General features: G+C 44.6%; 1 protein-coding gene across 1 annotated transcript in view; it reads left to right on the forward strand.

Moving 5' to 3' along the window:
• EPPK1 (epiplakin 1) overlaps window positions 1–23,074 on the forward strand; it is a 110,691-nt gene that overhangs the window by 21,775 nt on the left and 65,842 nt on the right. Inside the window, exon 3 of the mRNA XM_029592255.1 lies at window positions 20,146–20,247. The gene's annotated coding sequence lies outside the window, so the exon portion shown is untranslated. The remainder of the gene's footprint in view (window positions 1–20,145; window positions 20,248–23,074) is intronic.

Consider the following 23,074-nt stretch of genomic DNA (forward strand, 5'->3'; position numbering starts at 1 on the left):
CCCTGTGGGAAGGCGAGATCTGAAAGACATGCAGAAGGGAGGGAGAGAAATGGAAAGACAGAGATTTCATACTGGAGCAGTTCTACCTTGTAGGTATCAGAGCAAACTTCAGGCCACTGTCATGTCTTCAAGCTGAGGCAAGGACTTCAGATATTGTAATTTGCAAAAAGTAGTTCCTAGGGCATGGACATGCATATCTCTCCCCTGTATGTTCTATCTCTCCCTTACTCCATCTTCAATTTCTCTCATCCTCTCTCTAACCTCCCTCACCTTCCCTGTTTTTCACTTGCTAAGAACTGGCAGGTGGGATCATATACACTTCTGGTTTGCTAATTTGACTTTCCACTGTGAGCAGGGGAAGACAATGAAAAGCAAATTGGCCAATCTCTGTGGACCAGGACACCAATGGATCCTTGCATGGGAAGATAATCCTGACAGGAGGGCGTAGTCTGAAAGGCAGTCTCACCCGGGGGCGAGAAGACGGCATGGACCTCTTTGACTGAATCTCCTTCAGAGAGTGTCAGCCTGAGCGGAACTATCACAGCACCTTTAATACCTAATGCGCCCTTGACCTAGTACCTTGGTGACATCAGCAACGGTCAATGAGCTATCACATTATGATGCTCTGCTTCCCCAGCTCAAATTAAACTGCCAATACTAAGAGAGAACTTTCTGGAATGTTTGGGGTTTTGTGTAAAGTTACCAACAAACTCAAAAGTCGTGACATACAAAAAATGAGCCCATTCTGCTTCTGCACCAAGTCAACTCTGCACTTGCAGTTCCAAACAAGAAAAACACATCCCTACAGGACTGCAAGTCCAGAGATTTTCTGAGACAAGACCAGGAAATCTGTAAAACATCAAGCATTATGATTGGTCAGACAGCACTGTGTGATGAGAGGTGAAGGACTGATATGCACAGACCAAGAAGAGACACTTTGGGGTGAGAATGTCTGATGATCTGAGGGTAGCTAAACAATGCGACAAAGCAGTAGCTAAAGCCAGAGTGTTGCATAGAGAGGGGAATAATCAGCAGGAATAAGGAGGTGATAATGCCCTTGTACAGGTCATCGGTTTGCCTTACCTGGAGTACTGTGTTCAGTTCTGGAGATCCCATCTCATTAAGGGTAGAAACAGGACTGAGACAGCCCAGAGAGAGGCACCCGAAATGGTGTGGGGTCTGTAGCAAAAGCCATGAAAGATGAGACTGAAGGACCTGAATATGCATCCCCTAGAGGAGAGGAGAGACAGGGGAAATATGATACAGAATTTTACCTCTCTGAAAAGTATGAATGATTTACAAGAATCAAACATTTCCTGACGGAAAGGAAGCTGTAGAACATGGATATGAACCTTCAAGGGGCAGGACTCAGGAGCAGTATCAGGAAGTACTTCTTCACAAAAAACCTTGGCGGATGCAAGGCATGCAGCCCTCCTGGAAAAGGCGCTGACGATAAGAACGGTAATGGAATTTACAAGGAAGTGGCGTAAACACAGAGAGGATCCTCGTGGCTAAAGGATACAAATGAAGAAATGGAGCTCCCTATGGTGATTGTAGGTGGAATATTCTTGCATTGGGGTAGCTTGCATGGAACGGCAGTTACAACCCTAGACACCTTGCTGCGAAGACTGAACGCACCACCTGGGTCTTCACCTGCCATCATTTACCGTGTTACTGTTAACTGTGTGACACTTCCGAATGTGCCAGGAGCCCCCAAAATGTCGCCTGTGGGTTGGCAAGTGCAGCAGCAGCATCCGCTTTGCCCCAGCCAGACTGTGAAATGTGGCAGCCTTACCCTACTCTCGAGTGGCACCTCCTCATGTCGGCCTTGTGCTGCGCTCCCACGCACACAGTGTGAGGGTGGATTGAGCCCTGTGAGGCCCATCTCGTCCACCCGCTTTACAGCGGGCCCGTAGTATTTATTTATTTATTTATTTATTTTTGGTTTTTATATACCGGAAGTTCCTGTATACAATACATATAACTCCGGTTCACATTTAACAGAAATAACTATCGCCGGGGAAGCGGTTTACATGGAACATATCGAATTAATAAACGGATAATATATAATAAAGTACAATCTATTGGGAAAAACAACTAAGATCAACTTAGAACACAACTTGGAAACATGTAACTGAAGTAATATAAACATTAGATTATTGCTGTAAGGCAAGGATGGTTGTTGTTCTTCTTGCTTTTAGCTCTCTGGGAAAGCTTGACGGAAGAGCCAAGTCTTGAGTTTCACTTTAAAAGTAGTATGGCACGGCTCAAGGCGGAGGTCCGGTGGTAGGGAGTTCCAGAGAGACGGGCCCGCTGTAGATAGAGCACGTTTCCTCAGGGTAGATTTTGCAGGTTGTGTGATCATTCTATTCTGGTATGCCCTTCTGGTTGGTTTTTTAGAAGAGTGTAGTTGAAGCTGGAAAGTTAGGTTGAGTGGGGAGATGTGATGTAGGGCCTTGTGAATCATCATGCAGGTTTTGAACTGAATCCTATATTTGATGGGCAGCCAATGGAGATGCTGGAGGATCGGGGTGATATGGTCCCTTTTTTTGGCATTGGTAAGTATCCTTGCAGTGGCATTCAGTACCATCTGGAGTGGTTTGGTGGTGTATGCTGGAAGGCCCTGCAGGAGTGAATTGCAGTAATCTAATTTAGTGAGAATGATGGCCTGGAGTACTGTGCGGAAATCCCTATAGAGTAGAAGAGGCTTTAGTATGGGATTTTCCTGCAGGCAAGTTTTACCAAGGTCAATAAGGCCCTTTAAAACCAGGATCGGGGAGTGGTAGAGCTTTCCATGCAATGAGACTATTTCTGCTTGGTGTGTTGGTGCTGGGATGCTCTGAGAAGCTGAAAGATTTCAACACACCTCCCCAGGTGCTTACAGGTACAAAGGTCAAATCCTTTACCTCCCTGCACAAAGCTATTGATCCCTGCTCATTCAGGGCGTCCTGGCAACTTGTTCAATAATTACACAAGGAAAAGCGCTATATAGTGGTTTCCCAGCCTGGGTATACATTCATGGTGTCCGGAGAAGCAGGCACCTGAGACTCAGGAGCACATCATGTCAGGAAAGCGGTCCGTCAGGATCTGTCTTCACAAGCGCGGGCAGAGAGGTAGAATGAGGGGGTAGGATCTGTCTGCAGTCCCAGCTCTCCATGTTGTTGCTGCTGAATGAGAGGGCTGAGCTTTCCAGTGCTGGCGGGAATCTGCAGAATTCCTTTGCTTTGTACACGGTGCCCCCCCCCCCCCCCCCCGAGAGAAGGTTTCTACATTCATACAAATGCAGAAATTAGTCAGCTGTAAGGTGCTGTGAAAAGCAGTGACACAAGATTCATTGGCAGGACAATTGTCTATGTGTTGCCAAAGTAATACATAAAAGTGATGGAAAATCAGACGGGGAAAAAATTACAGAAATAATAATACAGAAACTACAGTATCAAGGTGAACTCTCAGCTTTGGGTGCTGTTCCGTATTGTCTCTGGTCAGACCACATTTCTGACCTGGTGGAAGGACCCACCTGGTTTCATGCTGTTCCTCCCCTTTCCCCCCCAGATTATACAGCGTTTTCCTGCTCCTTTTGTGGGAAGTCTCGTTTTTCTCTGTTAGTTTTATGAAATGTGTGTCTCTGATATGTTTGTACTTTGCACAGCACAGGAGGAAATACATTACTCTATTTCTCCAGCATTGCACTGCATAAAGAGTCTGGCTTCTTGGGTTTCAAGTTTAGATTTTGTCTGTGATCACTTATCCTGTGTCAGGTGAGAATCTGTCTCTCCATCCAAGGTGAAGCAGTCTCTTAGCGTGCACTCTCTGTGTCGGGATCTATAGCAGTGCAGCTTGTTCTGTCTTCCAATCAGCACCTCTCAATAGAGGGTGCACTGAAGTTACATTTTCAGTGCTGCGTTCTCATAAGTAGAGCTGTTACTTTTTAGTTCTGGGAGTTAGTGCTGGATTGGAAGGGCAAGTTTGCTACACAGGTGCTGAGTGTGTTTTTCCTAGGGTTTTGCACTCCCTGGGAGTGGAGGGAGTTTGTGTTGCTGTTACTGAGGTGGCACCAGAATCTGAATATTCTTTTTTGCATGGTGAATAGTAAGGGGAAGTGTCCTAATTCTGCTCTGCATCCATTATTAGGGGGTGTTTCTGTGGACATAGAGTGTCTCTTTGCAGAACTGCAGGTGTAGGATTTCTGTTGGGGTACTGGTCCATTCTGTATATCTTGAGGTTAATGATAGACCTCACTCCCATATAAAAGAAATTGGCTGAACGATGCTATCAAATAATTTTAATGGCAGTTTTACTGGGGGTTATATTTTTCAAACCGTCACAAGCTGGGAGCAGTTGCAGCAGCTGTGAACTCTCTAATACCCAGTACTACTGCTCCATTCCCTACTGTCCTGCTGAACAAGGCTAGGACTACAAGAGCTGTGAGCTCCCCTACACCCAACACTCCTGTACTATTCCCTACAGTAACTCCTGCTGGGAGAGGCTGGGACTATAGAAGCTGTGATCACCCCACACCCAATCCACCTGCACCATTTCCTACAGTGACTCCTGCTGGGAGAGGCTGGGCCTGCAGGAGCTGTGATCACCCCCACACCCAGTGCTTCACTACCATTTCCTATAATGCCTCCTCCTGAGAGAGACTGGGACTGCAAAAGCTGTGAACTTCCTCACACCCTGCACTCCTGCAACATTTCTCCACAGTGACTGCTGCTGGGAGAAGCTGGGACAACAGGAGTTGTGCACTCAGTGCTCCTGCACAGCTCCCTTCAATGAGCCCTGGAGAAAAAGAGTGGAATTGCCACAGTGATGACCTTTAAAGTACTTGGCACTCCTGCACCCATCCCCAGCCTTATGTAACCAGCAACGCCTGGGATAACTGAATCTTGGCTGGTTGAGTTACGTCTAGACAAATTATCAGTCTTCATGTGCCCGAGCCTCAGTGTCTGATGTGACTCTCAGCTTTGTCTGCCTTCTCCCCTGGAAGGTCTTTCTACTGTGCCCAGTCAGAGCATTTACTGCAGCAGTGGAGGGAGGGAACGTTGTTGGCGAGGCTTTTGTCTTTGGCTAAGCTTCCAGTAAACATGTGCCTGTTTGTATTGGCAGATCAGAAGGCACTGCTGACTACAGCCATCGCCAGCTCTCTAGTCTCGGGTCCCAATGCAGCCACTTTCAACCCCTACCCTATAGCAATCAAGCAAAGGGCAGGACATTCTCCATGTGGATGTATGTCTGCGAGCCCTAAAACCTGCAGTGATGATTCTGAGCGACAGAGAGAGGATGGCTTGTCGTCTCATGGAACCTCTGACATCTTGCTTTACAGGTCCATCAGCATACATTGATGTAGGATCCCCTCACCAGAAGGTGGTGTCCTCCACAACTGAATCCCATGCAGGTTATCTGTGAGCTCCTGAATGATCCTGCAGCGCTGAAGACAATGTCCTCCACAACCCTATCACCTGGGAATTCCTGTGGGATCTTGCAATGTCTTCCACTATATCTAATGGAGACCTCTGCAAATGTTACTGCGGCTCGTTAATCGCTGAATGCGCCAACGCCAATGTTCTCCTGGTAGAAGCCCAGTGTGGGGAACAAGTGATAGCAGCACACATGCACGGCATGGAGTGCCAGTGGTGTTGGCTGATGCCTTTTCTGTTTACCTCCCAGAGGTTCTGACTATGGATCTGTCATGGCACTACGCCACTTCCTGCACTTTCTCACACAGGTTGCAAAGAAAAACCTTGGTGCAAAATGTGCTGTTTCAAACTGGTTCGGCAAGTGTCAATGTGCACGAGGAGCTGCTGCAGAAGTTTTAAAAAAATTCATTAAATAAGTCCGACCTGCAGGCGCCGTGTGGCGACCTGGGTATGATTCCTGGATCAGGTTTCTGCTCCTCGGGCTGCCTGGGGCTGGGGATGCTGCCGTGGTAGCTCTCACTGCCTCTGAGAGAAGAACGTCTCAGCCGTCGCTCTGTGCTGACAACCAGTGACCACTGTACCCAGGTTCAGAAGGGAAGCTATGCTTTGTGTCTCCTGGTCAAGAGCTGTTGCTGCGATGGCTGTGCTGAGTTAGGACAGATATATAAATATGGGGAGGGGGAGAGAGCGAGGAACAGGGAACTCTGGCGTGTTCTGAATGAAGGCTCGTGGATAAATGTCAAGTCTTCGTCTGTACAGATAGTTCCGTCTGGTTGGTCGACTGATATGTTTACAGTAACTTGCAGGTGCTGTCTGTGTTTGAGTGAACACGGGCTTCGTGACTAAGGTCACTGACCGACCTTGGTCCTTGCATGCTCTGGAATGTGGGGGTGACGGGCACGTTTCCCTTTTTTTTTTTTCTGGGGGATGTTTCAAGGATGTGGAGAAAAGGTCATACCACACGACTGCTGCCACAAAAGCTGCGCTGTGTGTATGAGCCGACCTGCTGATTCCTCCCCCAGACAGCTCAAACAGTGAAAGGTCAAGTGGGAGGGGAAATCTGCTCTGAATACCTGCATTCTAGCTGTGTTACCTGCAGGCACGCGCTCGCCCCTTCCTGTTCTATGGACGCACGCACCATTCAGCCAACTAACTGTTCATGGTAAGAAAAGGCAGGGAATTAAGATTCAGAGATCTTCACTTCATATTGCAGTCATGGTTGGAAATGGAGGTTGACTGAAAAAGTCACAAACGATACCCATTCTGATCCTGGAGAGTGGATTGTGAATCTCTGGACCTATATGTAATGGATCAGTCCAGATGAATGAGGGATGAACACAGATAAAAAGGCATGAACAGATAGGGATAGTCTTATACAATATATAAGGGCTTTTGTAAAACATAAAAAAGTATGGTCCTCTCTCTGTGTTGCGATAAGTGTGTCCCCTTCCTTAGTATCGACCTGACCCTTAAATTTACTGCTTGCGATGGAGAAAAATATATCTATATTGATTTGATCAAAAAGAAGTACACTTTTCTTATGACAGCACAATTTAGAGGCCTGTAGCAATGGACGCCTGATAAAATAAACGTCAACACTGAAATCAGCACCTCCTGTGTCACCCTGGGCGGGCCCGCTATCTCATGGTGCTCCAGCAGTACTACTGGTGGTACCAGACACAGAGAAATGTCTGGGCCTACGTGGATTCCTGCCCCGCCTGTGCACAGCAGAAGCCTTTGGCTGGACAACCCTGGGGGTTGTTACAGCCATTGCCAGCCCCCAGGGAATCCTGGACCCATGTGTCCATCGACTTTGTGGTAGATCTCCCTCTCTCGAATGGCTGCACAATCATTTGGGTTGAGGTTGACCGGTTCTCTAAAATGGCTCATTTCATCTCGCTTCCTGGACTTCCCATGGCCCCGGAATTGGCCTGGGTATTCACAATATCTTCTGCCTGCACACTCTGCCCGATCAGCTATTTATTTATTTATTTACTTGATTTTCTGTACCGATGTTGGTATTTACCTTCGCAACGATTTAGTTTCTTTGTAATTAAAACAATAATAAATATTGCTTCTAACCTTGGGGCTCAGTTTACAGCTAAGTATTGGCGCTCCCTCTGTAAAAAATTTAACATCTCCTTGGACTATACAACAGCATACCATCCCCAAGCTAATGGCCAGTCTCAATGGACCAACCGGACATTAAAAACTTTCCTCAGAGCCTATGCAAGATAACTATGCAAGATAACTGGGTCTCTCTTTCCATGGGTGGAGTTTTCCCACAACTCCCACTTCAGCACTGCCACAGAGTCATCTCCCTTTCAAACTGTTTATGGGAGACAACTGTCACCCCCATTGCCTATCCCATTGACTGTTCCCTTGCCTGCAGCTCAAAACAGACCAGGAGCTCCAACAACTCTGGGTCCACATGGAGGAGATGCTTCAGAAAGTGGCTGAGAGGGCCAGAAAAGCTATGGATACATACAACAGGCCTGTGCCACACTTTAAGCCAGGAGACAAGGTCTGGCTTAGCACCCATCACATTTGACTCCATATGACTTGCCCCCTGCTACATCGGGCCCTTCCCAATCACCTGCCAGTTGGGTCCAGTAACCTACCAGTTGTGCTTACTAGCTACCTTAGGAATCTACAATGTATTCCATGTTTTACTTCTCAAACTTCAGGTTCTCACTTGGCCATCCAGGAAACTACCTGAGCCTCAAGAGGTATCCTCTGAAGAGGATGTTATCTATCAAGTAAAAGAAATCCTGGACATCATACGTAGGGTCAAGATATGGGAGTATTTTATTTCATGGGAAGGATATGGCCTGGAAGAGAATACATGGGAGCCTGCCACCAATATATTGGTGAAGGATTTTCATGCCATGCACCCCAAGAAATCTAAACCTTCAGAGGGGGAAGTTACTGCGTTCGGTAATCCGTAGGATGGGCCCACGAACTGCCACTCTTACCTTCAGCCTCATGACCTCTCCAAATGCCTCCAATGCTGGGGCAGGCACCCAAATGGCCACACAGCTAACCACAGAGTCTGAAAGGCCAACGCAGTGGAAGGGAGTGAGACACTGAGGCCGACTCCAGGCTGTCCTAGGCGCACACGTGCCTGACTTCCTGCAATTTAAAGGGCTCCCCTTCTATTTAAAGCTCTCTTTCCTTGCACTTCCTGCCTTGGTAATAGGTTGACGCTTTAGAAAATTGCATTGCCTCAGAGTTCTTGAGTCCTGACGTCTGTTCCTGGTTCTTGTGTGTTCCTGAATTCCCTTGTCTTGGTCACAGTTCCATTGGCTGTCTGGTTCATCTTGAATTCTTTTCTTCCCGGTTAGTTTTCCTCATCTGTCTTCGTTGTCTCTCCTTGCTCCTGCAACCCTTTTTACTTCTCTTTGTTCCTTATCTCCTTGGATTAGGCTTCTGGCTTGACCTTGGCTTGGACTTTGAAGCTGCTTGACCACCGCCTGTTTACTGTTATTGACTGAACTCCACCTGGCCCGATCTCTGCCTGAACCTTGACCCTGAGAGAATTCTGTCCACCTTGTCCATAGCCTGAACCATCTCTGATTGCCTGCCACCTACCCTGACTGCTGCTTGACCTTACTCCAGTTTCCTCTGTACTGGCCCACATCTTCCACATGATGGATCTTCACCCCCACAGAGGCCTGCGCCTAAGTCCAGCAAGCCCCAGCACCTGAGGGCTCAACTTAAGGGGAAAGAGGCCTAGTATTGTTGAAGCTTCAGTTGGGCCTCTGCTTCAGCCAGCTCCACCTGCCAATGGTGGGAACCTGCAGGTTGCGCCAACTCCCCCTCGGCCCAAAGGTCCACTTCTGCAATAGGGATGAGGAAATATCGGGAGTAAAAGCTCTGCCACATGCTGGGTGCAGGGATTGGTTCTAATTCTCACTGCTGAAGAAGCAACTGGACTTTTAGGTGAAGCTGTGGCAGATCAGATGGATCTGGATTGAGAAATTACAATACAGAAGGGATGGTAGCCTGGTGAAACACAAACAGTATCCAGACTGCACGATCTTGAGGACTCAGAGGTCCTTGGTGATATGATGTCACATTTCTAATAAAGTCCAGATTCTTCCTCGCACTGCAACTGAGAGATAAGGATTGTTCTGAGGAATCAAAAACTGAGCCCAAGTTTGGGTTGGGCCTGTTGCGTGGATTTCAATTGACAGTGTTCCTACTGTCGGGGTCTGGTTGGAAGTGTCTGCTGATGCTGGGCCAGAAGATACAATGTACACAAGAAGAGGACATATCAAACAGTTAATCTCATTGATTAATGTATACCCCAATTACCTATCTAACATTAAAATTCTCTCTAGCACACTCATCCATCACACATACACACACATATAAAACCAATATCCAATATTCATCAATGACATAAGATATTCTTTCTAATATGTATATGTCTAATATTTGATATGTCCTCTTCTCGTGTACATTGTCTATTACAGTAAGGAAGAGGTAGTTTGTTTTTTTGACCCTTCTGTGACTATACCTGGGCCAGAAGAGACGGCAGGTGGTACTGTTGAAAAGAGCAGCAGGAAAGGCTGTAGTAGAATGGACGCTTACACAAGAAGAAAGAATGTCTCAAAGAAAAGGGCTACTAGGGAGCCATCAAAGAGAGTGGACTGCTAAATTCTGATCTTTAATTTCAATGAATGTTTCTCTGATCTTTTTGCCAAATAGATTTTCAACTAAGCAAGGGAGGTCTGCTGGCTTTTCGTGGACATCATAATGTATAAGAACATAAGAAGTTGCATACTGGGACAGACTAAGGGTCCATCAAGCCCAGCATCTTGTTTCTAACAGTGGCCAGTCCAGGTTACAAGTACCTGGCAAGTACCCAAAACATTAAGTAGATCCTATGCTTCTAATGCCAGTAATAACAGAGGCCATTCCCTAAGTCAACTTGATTAATAGCAGTTAATGGACTTCTCCTGCAAGAACTTATCCAAACCTTTTTTAAACCCGGCTACACTAACTGCACTAACCACATCCTCTGGCAACAAATTCCAGAGCTTAATTGTGCGTTGAGTGAAAACATTTTCTTTGATTAGTTTTAAAGGTGGTACTTGCTAACTTCATGGATTGCCTCCTAGTCCTTCTATTATCCGAAAGTGTAAAATAACCAATTCATATCTACTCGTTCAAGACCTCTCATGATTTTAAAGACCTCTATCATATCCCCCCTCAGCCGTCTCTTCTCCAAGCTGAACAGCCCTAACCTCTTCAGCCTTTCCCCATAGGGGAGCTGTTCCATCCCCCTTATCATTTTGGTTGCTCTTCTCTGTACTTTCTCCATCGCAACTATATCTTTTTTGAGATGCGGCGACCAGAATTGTCCACAGTATTCAAGGTGCGGTCTCACCATGGAGCGATACAGAGGCATTATGACATTTTCCGTTTTGTTAACCATTCCCTTCTTAATAATTCCTAACATTCTGTTTGCTTTCTTGACTGCTGCCGCACACAGAGCTGACGATTCCAAAGTATTATCCACTATGATGCCTATTGCCTAGATCTTTTCCCTGGGTGCTAGCTCCTAATATGGAACCTAACATCGTGCAACTACAACATGGATTATTTTTCCCTATATGCAACACCTTGCACTTGTCCACATTAAATTTCATCTGCCATTTGGATGCCCAATCTTCCAATCTCACAAGGTCCTCCTGCAATGTATCACAATCTGCTTGTGATTTAACTACTCTGAATAATTTTGTATCATCTGCAAATTTGATTACCTCACTCGTCATATTCCTTTCGAGATCATTTATAAATATATTGAAAAGCACCGGTCCAAGTACAGATCCCTGAGGCACTCCACTGTTTACCCTTTTCCACTGAGAAAATTGACCATTTAATCCTACTCTCTGTTTCCTATCTTTTAACCAGTTTGTAATCCAGAAAGGACATCGCCTCCCATCCCATGACTTTTTAGTTTTCTTAGAAGCCTCACGAGGGACTTTGCCAAGCGCCTTCTGAAAATCCAAATGCACTACATCTACCGGTTCACCTTTATCCACATCTTTATTAAACCCTTCAAAAAAATGAAGCAGATGTGTGCGGCAAGACTCCCCTTGGGTAAATCCATGTTGACTGTGTCCCATTAAACCATGTCTTTCTATATGCTCTGTGATGTTGATCTTTAGAATAGTTTCAACTATTTTTCCCAGCACTGAAGTCAGGCTCACTGTCTATAGTTTCCCGAATCACCTCTTTTTAAATATTGGTGTTACATTGGCCACCCTCCAGTCTTCAGGTACAATGGATGATTTTAATGATAGTTTACAAATTTTAACTAATAGATCAGAAATTTCATTTTTTAGTTCCTTCAGAACCCTAGGATGCATACCATCCGGTCCAGGTGATTTGCTACTCTTTAGTTTATCAATCTGGCCTACTACATCTTCCAGGTTCACAATGATTTGGTTCAGTTAATCTGACTCATCACTCTTGAAAACCATCTCCGGAATTGGTATCTCCCCAACATCCTCATTAGTAAAAACAGAAGCATAGAATTAATTTCATCATTCTGCAATGGTCTTATCTTCCCTAAGAGCCCCTTTAACTCCTCGGTCATCTAACAGTCCAACTGATTCCCTCACAGTTTTCTTGCTTTAGATATATTTTAAAAAGTTTTTATTATGAGTTTTTGCCTCTACGGCCAACTTCATTTCAAATTCTCTCTTAGCCTGTCTTATCAATGTTTTACACTTAACTTGACAATGCTTATGCTTTTTCCTATTTTCTTCAGATGGATACTTCATCCAATTTTTGGAGGATTTTTTATTTGGCTAAAATAGCCTCTTTCACCTCACCTTTTAATCGAGCCGGTAATCGTTTTGCCTTCCTTCCACCTTTCTTAAAGCATGGAATACATCTGGACTGCGCCTCTAGGATTGTATTTTTAAACAATGTCCATGCCTGTTGAGCACTTAACCTGTGCAGCTGCACCTTTCAGTTTTTGTCTGTTTTCCTCATTTTATCAAAGTTTCCCATTTGAAAATTTAATGTTAGAGTGGTAGATTTACTTATTGTCCCCCTTCCAGTTATGAAGTTCAAGTTTATGCTGACCTCTCTCCTACTACAATTAAAAAACGCCAGGACATGAAACCCATTACTACTATCTTGATTAAAGAAAGCATTAGATACCGCTGGCTTTTTCCGTTTGGCATCAGCTTTACCTTGCAAGGGAAAACATACAAGGCGCAATCTGTGCATGAAGCAGCAGGAATTCTCAAGGAACGTGGATACAGCCTAGCGGAACTGCAGCCATCTTTATCTCCACGTGCTGACCGCAGAGAGGAACCTCGTTGGCAACGGATGGGAAAGGGGGGGAAGAGACTGAGGAGGACCCCTGACCCAGAAATAGTGAAAGGAGCTCCTACTTGAACTAGATTTTCTTGTTCTGCAGAGCTGATTTCTGTCCTTCTTAATGCAATGCTTAGCAGAGTTAGAAGGATTGGTTAAACATTTAACATTTTGTTTTGTTTTACACTGATGCAACCGGGTGGGATAGCGACTGGAAAGCTGTCTTCATTCACCCGTGTTTGGTTGCGGAACCCAAGAGCTGATTGTGGTTCCTATGGGGGAGGGGGGAGGGAGTGGGGTACATGGGGGGGTCTCTTATCTAAGAGTTGTTGGACATGCATTATGTTTGAAGGGCACACAAGTGTTATATTTCGATCTAAGATGAGTCTCACTGAAAGCTCACTGATAGGGGGACTTTACTCCTGACCTTTCTTTCCTAGTTTTTTAAAAATTTTTGGAATACATTTTTTCTAAAATTGCCTATCTAGATGGCTACGTTTAAGGTAATGTCCCTTAATGTTAAAGGGCTAAATACACCCCGCAAGCGTAAATTACTCTATAAGGATCTACAGAGAGCTGGTATAGCTATTGCCTTTATACAGGAGACACACTTAAAGAGGCGCTATGAACATTTAATGCGCTCCGATTCATATCCCCATCAGTTTTGGGCGGCAAGCTCCAAATTGGCCAAGTACGCAGGAGTGGGGATCTTATTTCAAAAGGACTTTGCATTTGAGTTACTTGAATGTATTGCCGACCCTATGGGCAGATATCTTCTGCTTATCATTAACATTGCAGGGGAAAAGTACACGCTACTTAACCTCTACGCTCCTAACGTACAACAATTTAAGTTCTTTGATTCATTAGCGGAGCTGGTCCAAACGAAAAAAGAAGGACAACTTGTTGTGATGGGTGATTGTAACCTACCTCTGCACCCTGTCCAAGACACGTCTGGGGGCCGGTGTTCTACCTCGAAAAAAGATCATAATAGTTTGCTTACGTTTCTATCGCAATTTCAGTTGGTGGACGTGTGGCGATTCTTACATCCATCTCTGAAAGATTTTACTTTTTTTCTCGAATCCCCATAACATATATTCGAGGATAGACTATATTTTTTTGATAAGGGGGTGATACATAACGTGCGTAAAGGAGTTATTGAGACAATCACATGGTCTGATCACTCTCCGGTGTGGGCTGAAATATCTTTCCCCAAATACGATAGAGGCCAATGTTTTTGGAGGTTAAATGATAGCCTTCTTGATAGTGAACCTTTTGTGGCTCAGTGCCGGCAGGTTTTTGCAGATTATACCACCCATAATAAGTCACCCGACCTATCACCTGTAATCTTCTGGGACTGTATGAAAGCGGTGATTAGGGGGACGTTTATAGCTCGCGATACCTTTGTTAAAAAAATGGATATGCGGGAGCGTAAATCCTTAACTGCCAAATTATTGGAGTTGGAGCAACAACATAAACAAGTACCTACAGTGGCTTTACGGGCTGCTCTAGATGATTATAGATCACGAATTGGGGTGTTAGACGCGGCTAAAATTGCATATGAGCTGGAACAAGCAGAACAAGTATACTTCGAGGGGGGCAATAAAGCCGGGAAGTTGCTTGCGAATAAGCTAAGAGCTAAATGCTTACAAAATATTATCACAAAAATTACAGATGAACAGGGTAATATGCTCACCTCTAATGATGCTATTCGTGAGCGCTTCCTTCAATTCTATTCTGGGTTATACTCTCATAATAAAGCTATAGAATCCCGGGAAATTCATTCCTTTTTACAGGGCATTCCCTTACCCACCTTACCTGAGGCAGCATGCGCTATGCTTGATAAAGAAATTTCGGAAGCTGAAGTGATATATGCCATTAAGCAGCTTAAAGCTAATAAAGCACCGGGGTTAGACGGTTTTACGGCCAGATTTTACCAGTGCTTTGTAAGTGACTTAGCCACTCCGCTCACGGTCATGTTTAATGCACTACGAACAGAGGGCACCTTAAATCCCAATTCCAATGAGGCTGGTATAACGGTTATAGCGAAGCCGGGGAGGGACTCCACCAAGTGTGGCTCCTATAGGCCTATAACATTGTTGAATATAGACCTTAAGCTTCTGGCTAAAGTATTGGCAAATCGGCTTAATGGCTATATTGCGCAGCTCATTCACCCGGACCAGGCTGGTTTTATTCCGGGCCAAATGGCATCCGATAATGTCTGGAAGTTACAGAATTCCCTATGGTGGGTAAAGCGTCACAACATCCCTTTTCTTTTTATGGCCATGGACGCTGAAAAGGCTTTTGATTTGGTACATTGGCCCTTTTTATTTCAGGTATTACGAACCATGGGTTTTGGGAATTTTTTTATTAATTGGATCCAAACATTATACGATAGGCCGCAGGCCTGTATTAAGGTGAATGGGGATTACTCCCCGTTCTTTATCGTAGAGCGGGGCACTCGGCAGGGATGCCCGCTCTCACCCCTGCTATTTGCCTTGTTCATCGAACCATTGGCCCAGAAGATTCGGGATTCAAGGGAAGTTATGGGTGTCAGTGTGGGAAAATACTCCTCTAAGTTGGCTATGTTTGCTGATGATGTCATTTTGACCTTAACGGATCCTATGAGATCTTTGCCAGCAGTGGTAGATATTATCAAATCTTATAGCCAAGTGTCAGGGTACTCCATCAATTGGGACAAAACTAAAATTTTAAATATTACTTTAAAAGAAGAGCATGTGAGAGACTTGAAAGCTCGTTTTGCCTTCAGGTGGGCGAAAGAAAAAATTAAATACCTTGGCATATATATAGGGGCCCATAAGGATATCTTTAGTCTTAATTACCCACCTCTTCTTACCAAATTATATAGAGAGATGGAAGAATGGAATCGATACCACATCTCCTGGTTGGGCCGTATAGCCACCTTTAAAATGAATATTTTACCCAGGATTAGTTATCTATTCCAAACCATTCCTTGTATGATTCCTGATGCGACGCTGTTTAAGTGGCAACGCAGAATTATGAAATTCTTGTGGCGGGGAAAGAAACCTAGGGTAGCCCAAAAGGTTCTGTATCAACCCAAGGTTAAGGGAGGTCTCGCAGTACCCAACGTCTTACGATACTATGTAGCGGCTCAATTACGGGCTGTAGTAGACTGGCATAGAATATCTAATCGCAAACCCTGGACTATCTTGGAACAAGAGCTTATAGGGCCGTTCCTGTTGACCAATTTGCTTTGGCAACCCAGTAGATCTTGGCCTAAAATGGATGGCTTACCTACTCCCATACAGTGTACTTTACAACTTTGGCACAAATGGAAGCCTCAAGTAGTGGGGGATAAAACAGGATCTATCCTCTTTTCCCCCTTTTACTCCCAAAATTTTTTAGCGGGAAGGGCAAACCATGTATTTAAAGCAGGGGTCGGGAACCCATGGCTCGCGAGCCAGATATGGCTCTTTTGAGGGCTGCATCTGGCTCGCGGACAAGTGTCGCCACACTTCGCGGTTCCCCGCTGACCCAGCTGCTCCCCGGTCCTCCGCCGCCCGGGCGGAACGCGGCAGGACAGCTGGAGTCAGCGGCACCGGCGTGCTCTCTCCTCCTCCTCCCCCCCCCCCCCACGCGGCCCGGAAGAGGAAGTGGAGAGCATCGGGTGCCTGCGCGGGAAGAAGAGACCACACTAGCGTGGTCTCTTCTTCCACGCAGGCACCCGATGCTCACCACTTCCTCTTCCGGGCCGCGGGGGGGGAGGAGAAGAGAGAGTCAGCGGCACGACTGGAGTCAGCCGGGTGCCTGCGCGGGAGTCATCGGGTGCCTGCGCGGGAGTCATCGGGTGTCAGCCGGGTGCCAGCGCTGGAGTCATCAGGTGCCTGCACGGGAGTCTTCCCGCGCAGGCACCCGATGCTCACCACTTCCTCTTCCGGGCCGCGGGAAGAAGAGAGCACGCCGGTGCGCTCTCTTCTTCCCGCGGCCCGGAAGAGGAAGTGGTGAGCATCGGGTGCCTGCGCGGGAAGAAGAGGCCACGCTGATGTCCGACGGGAAGAAGACTGCAGCGCGGCTCGGAGGAAAATGAAGAGTTTCAACCGCGACCGATGGGACTCCGCCTTCGCCTCCGCGAGGGCTGAAAATGAAGGAGGTTAGCGTTGGGAGGAGGCTGCTGCTGCCGCGCGTTCCCGGGGTGGGGGAGAGAGAGAGTGAATGAGCGAGCAAGCATGTGTGTTTGAGATCCTGTGTGTGTGAGTGAGAGATTGCATGTATGTGAATGATTGAGAGCCTGTACATGTGAAAGAGAGTATGTCTGTGATTGAGAGCCTGCCTGTGAGAGAGAGAGAGAGAGCATGAATGTACGTTTACCATTGGGAACCTGTATGTGTAAGTTTGTGATTGAAAACCTGTTTGTGTGAAAGAGTATGTGTGTATGATTGAGATCCTTTGTGTGTGAGAGAAATCATGTGTATGTATGATTAAGAGCCTGTGTGTACAAGTAAGATAGATATCATGTGTGTCTGTGTCTGATTGACAGCTGGTTTAGGTGATGGAGTATGTGATTGAGAGCCTGTGTTTCAATGAGAGAGAGAGACCATGTGTGTCTGTGTGTGATTGAGAGCTGATTTAGGTGAGGGAGCATGTGAGTATGTGATTGAGAGCCTGTGTGTAAATGAGAGAAAGAGAGGACATGTTTGTAAGCATGTGAATGAGAGTCTGTGTGTGAGAGAAAAAGACAGCATGTATTTATGTGATTGAAAGCCTGTGTGTGTGTGTGTAAGCGTGAAAAGATAGACAGCATATGTGTAAATGTGTAATTAAGAGCCTATATAAGTGAGAGAGAAAAAACATGTGTATATGTGAGTACTGAGAGCATGTGTGTATAGGTGTGTCATTGAGAGCCAGTGTGAGAGAGAGCGCTGGTATGTGACTGAGAGAGGAGAAAGTTCCAAGCAAACCACCCCACCTCCTGCTAATTCAGAACAATCTCAGGACACCTGGATATCAAACGTTCCCAGGTATGCAGAGCAAAAAAAATTTTGTAACCTTATTATTTTTCATTACTGGATCTTTGTGTCTGCTATTTTGAAATATTTTGTTGGTATCTGGAAATGTTTTATATGAGTTTTTAATTATTGGATATTCCACTCATCAGCTGTTTCGAAATATGTTCTTTTTGTTAGTACAGTTTTACTGCTGATGATTTTATATTTCTTGATTTGTTTTATAAGGATGGGTGATGTTTCTTTTTTCCTTTGTTACACTGCATACAGAGACTCTGGCTTGTTGCAGTTTCCAATTCAGTTTTTTCTGCATGCTTCTTGTTATGCGTTTTGGTCTCTTTATTCTATGTTAGGTGAGGGACAGCACGTGATTCAGGTGAAGTTTTCTGCTGGCGTGTTGTTTCTGTGTAGGACTCTATAGCAGCCTGACTTGGTCCGTTTTCCTAATAGGAGATGTATTGGTGTCTTAAGGCCTGGTGTAATATTTTCAGAGACTTATTGTACATTAAAAGTGTGATCTTACATAAAATGCACATATTTACTTGTATTTAGTTTTAAACATATTGTATGGCTCTCATGGAATTACATTTTAAAATATGTGGCGTTTATGGCTCTCTCAGCCAAAAAGGTTCCTGACCCCTGATTTAAAGGTTGGTTAGCTAAAGGTATATACAATTATAGTCATCTTTGGGAGAACCCAACTTGGGTGGAGTTTTCAACTCTGCAGTCCAGATACGACTTACCACAGGGAGAATTATATCATTATCTTCAGTTAAACAGTTATGCCCGAGCCTCCAATATCTCTCAGGATTTGCTCAAACCGATTTCTCTATTTGAGAATTTCTGCAGGTCGGCTGATAAAGTACAAAGCCTGATGTCAAAAATTTATAGATTACTTATTCAGGGCATGAGTGTACAGCCAACATTTATTGCCTCCTGGGAGGTGGATCTTGGATCTCCCCAGGGCATGGATTTTTGGGACGATATATTTGCTAATGGAGGCAAAGGCTTAATATCGGCCATGTTCTTGGAAAATAGTCTTAAACTTCTATATAGGTGGTATTATACCCCCTCTAAGCTGCATAAAATTTACCCAGCAGCTTCAGATAGGTGCTGGAGAGGCTGTGGGGAAAGGAGCTCTTTCTATCATATGTGGTGGGACTGTGCAGCTATCTTCAAGTTGTGGAAGAGTCTGGACAAATGGCTCTTGAATATTTTGCACAAATCTATAACCTTGACTCCTTCAGTAGCTCTACTTAATTCGGAGTATGCTCAGGGAGACACAGCATTGCACCGATTCATTAAACTGGTAGGCACGTCTACCCGCTGCGAGATTGCATTACACTGGAAAGATAAGGGGGTTCCCACTTTGGTACAGGTTCAATCCAGGGTGGCCAAACTATGTAATCTTAGTAAGATAAGGACGCATAGGCGGAAACAATTGGGGGCATTTCAACGTACTTGGACTCCATACTTAAATGGAGACAACAACAGATGCAGACATGATGTATTTCTGTACCATAACATAGAGGCTTACTTACAGCTTACCATATAATTTCAGGCAAGATTTCCTTTGTGCTTCTTTTCTTTTTCCCTTTATTGCGAGATCCCATGGGATGTAGGGGGGAGGGGTTGGGGGGGAGAAATAAATGGGAAACGTAGAGACTGATTGAAAGTTTTCCATGTATTTATTTTATTGTCAATGTTTTCATTGTACTTTCAATGCAGATTGTTGCTGGTTTTGTATTTTTTGTATTACATTTCTCTAATAAAACTTAAATTTCAAAAAAAAAAAAAAAAAAGAATCTCTCACTGGCAGGTAAAAAATCATACATGTGACACTCAATGCAAAAGACTGGAAAGCCCCCCTCTTGCTGCTGGACTGTTGCCTTCATCTTAATTTTATTGAGTTCCTAGTGAAGTTTAGGATGCTAAAGGAGTTGGAATTAGAGTACTTTAAATTTACAGGTGAATTTACTAATTATTCAGCTAGTGCTGATGCAATAGTATGATTTAGATGAGCCTGATTGATTTTTAATGAGAAAGTGTCTCCTGCCTAAAAATCAAGGGTTGAATCCCCTACATGCAATGGGGATTCAAACCGGGACCTAGTTCCACCTGTGCCTTGGAACATGTTGCTTGCTGGCAGCATTACTCTGGTGTGATCTCATCCTAGAAAGATTCTCTCCAGCTGAGGACAAGGGCAGGGCAATCAGGGAAAACAGGTGTCAAAAGCCAGTGTTTACAAAAAGTGAGCCTTTTTGCCTGCGAGAGCTGGAATGGGTGAGCCACAGCTGGCTGGAATCCAGATGCATTTCCTGCTTGGGCGTCTCAGGGCTTTAGCTGATGATCTAAGACTAGCACACTGAGATCATTTAATTCTGTTCAACCCCCTCCCATGACAGGTAAAAAAGGAAACCTCTCCCCTGGAGTGTCATCAGTACATTAAGGAGTGGAAACGTCTTGCCCAACGGCTCTTCTTCTTCCTCCTGAACAGAATCTACACGGTATGTAACTATTTATGACTTATCTCAGTGCTATGGCCTCTTGCCAAATAGCACAGGACTTGCAGCCTAGCGTTTGCCTGGCAGTTGTTCGACAGCTGGAGCATACAGCAGTGAAACCTGGGACTGCAAACAGGTGCTCCCAGATAAAGCAAAAACAATGTGGCAACACATCAGTACCCCTCGGCTAATGTTAGCCCAAGGGGGCAACCTGCCTGCTGGAGTCAAAGTGCCTGGTTTACTGTTTTTCTCCCATAAGTAGACACAGAATGGGAGAAAAGTCTCAGCAAATCAAGCCTGAAGTCCTATTGATAAAATAAAAAAAGGGAGTGTTTCCATCCCAGTACTCACATGCGTTTTGCTTACATCTCAACACTACTTCCCTTGACAAGGCATAAGCAAAACCTGAAATGGGTGATCTGCAGGATCGGTGCAAGGTTTCTGGCTGCTCTGGGTGACTTCGAAATTCAGTTTTCCCCCAAGCCTATGCTAATGATGCCTCCTATAATGCACATTCAGACAGCCCAGATTTGGATTATGGCAGGGACACAGAGGAGTGTGGGGAAGGGGGCGGGGGGGCGGGAAAGGTGCAAGGAAGTAAAACAAGTTAAAGTGTGCACAACACCCTCCTCTTCCCCCCAAAAAAATTACAGAACATAGCAGGAATAAGAGTAGAACACTAATATTGTCAAATATTACAGCTAGAATTTAAAAAATATGTATAAGATCATTTAAATCTTTCCAAAGTCACCTAATCAGATATTTCTGTTCTTAAATCAAAAACTGTTCTTTTTTTCCCACATCATACACGTCTCTCATCTGCTTTCATCTTCTGGCTCCTTCTGACCCCTGCCCTTACTCTGTTTTCTATGTTATGAAAAATGGGGGTGCAATATAAGCCAATTAGCGTTTTAAAACATTCATTGATATCAAAATGGTCTCATATTAAGCTGCTCTTTATAAAATCCTGTTCACACTCCATTCGAGGTGGAGGGACCCAGATTAATAACTCATGCATTGTTATAATCATGTACTCTACATCATATTTTTAAAGTCTTTTTAAATCGCATATAAAACTAATCTCAAAATTTATTTCACAATAAGAAGCCACTCAAATTCTAGAAAGTAACAGCAGGGTTCATATTCAGCCACTCTTCAGCTTAGTTAATTAGCTGGATAAAACTATCTGCTGCAGCAGTCAAAAAAGCAAACAGAATGTTAGGAATTATTAGGAAAATGTCTTAATGCCTCTGTATCGCTCCATGGTGAGACCGCACCTTAAATACTATGTACAATTCTGGTGGCCGAATCTCAAAAAAGATATAGTTGCAATGGAGAAGGTACAGAGAAGGGCAACCAAAATGATAAAGGGGGTGGAACAGCTCCCCTATGAGGAAAGGCTGAAGAGGTTAGGGCTGTTCAGCTTGGAGAAGAGACGGCTGAGGGGGGATATGATAGAAGTCTTTAAGATCATGAGGTCTTGAACAAGTAGATGTGAATCGGTTATTTACACTTTCAGATACTAGGGGGCATTCCATGAAGTTAGCAAGACTAATCGGAGAAAATTCTTTTTCACTCAACGCACAATAAAGCTCTGGAATTTGTTGCCAGAGGATGTGGTTGGTGCAGTTAGTGTTGCTGGGTTCAAAAAAGGATTGGATAAGTTCTTGGAGGAGAAGTCCATTAACTGCTATTAATCAAGTTTACTTAGGGAATAGCCACTGCTATTAATTGCATCAGTAGCATGGCATCTTCTGGTATTTGGGTACTTGCCAGGTTCTTCTGGCCTGGTTTGGCCTCTGTTGGAAACAGGATGCTGGGCTTGATGGACCCTTGGTCTGACCCAGTATGGCATGTTCTTATGTTCTTATCTAGCTAACTTAGCCTGAATATTCAGCAGTGCAGGCATGCCACTGAATATACCCGGCTATCCTACAATTAGCTAGATAAGTTTATCTGGCTAATTCGATTCCCAGAAGGCCCCTAACTTTTCTGGCCAAATTTTAGCCGGATAATATGCTATCCGGCTAGAATTTAGCTGGTTAACTTCACTCCCAAGGATAACAAGGACTTTGCCAAGTCTACATAGGTAATAATGGATTATATACTTTTCCTAGGAACTTGTCCAAATCCCTCTTGAACCCTGCTATGCTAGATGCCGTGACCACATCCTCCGGCAACAGATCCCACAGCTTGATTGCACACTGAGTGGAAAAATACTTTTCCCAATTTGTTTTAAATTAGCTACTTACCAGTTTCTTGGAATGTCCCCCTAGTCTTGGTAGTATCAGAGAGTAAATAACTGTTCCTAATTTACCTGTTCCACTCCACTCATGATTTTATAAACCTCTATCATATCGCCTCTTCTCCAGGCAGAAGAGTCCTAAGCTGTTAGCCTTTTTTCATAGGGGAGCCATCCATCCCCTTTATCATTTTGTCACCATCCTCTATAACTTTTCTAGTTCTACTATTTTGAGATGGGGCAACTGAACTGTACTGAATGTGTGGTCATAACATAGATCTATAGAGGCAATATGATACTGAGTTTTATTCTCCATTCCTTTCTCCATGAACCTCACTACAGATTCTTTGACAAAAAAAATATTTTTGCAGAGAGTTGAGCTTTCCTCCCTTGATAGAAAACCAAGAGGAAACTCCCAAACTCCCACAAAAATATAAGAAAATATGGGAAACAGGTCCACTCGGTCTCTATGAAAAGACTAACAGCTTTTCTATTGGAAAAACTGAGAAGTTGCACCTCTACTCCAAGGCACTAAACTACTGAAGAAAGTCCCCCTTGGTGTCTTGTGGAGACATCTACAAAGGGATG

The sequence above is a fragment of the Rhinatrema bivittatum genome, chromosome 2 (genome assembly GCF_901001135.1).
Source record: "Rhinatrema bivittatum chromosome 2, aRhiBiv1.1, whole genome shotgun sequence".
NCBI lineage: Eukaryota > Metazoa > Chordata > Amphibia > Gymnophiona > Rhinatrematidae > Rhinatrema > Rhinatrema bivittatum.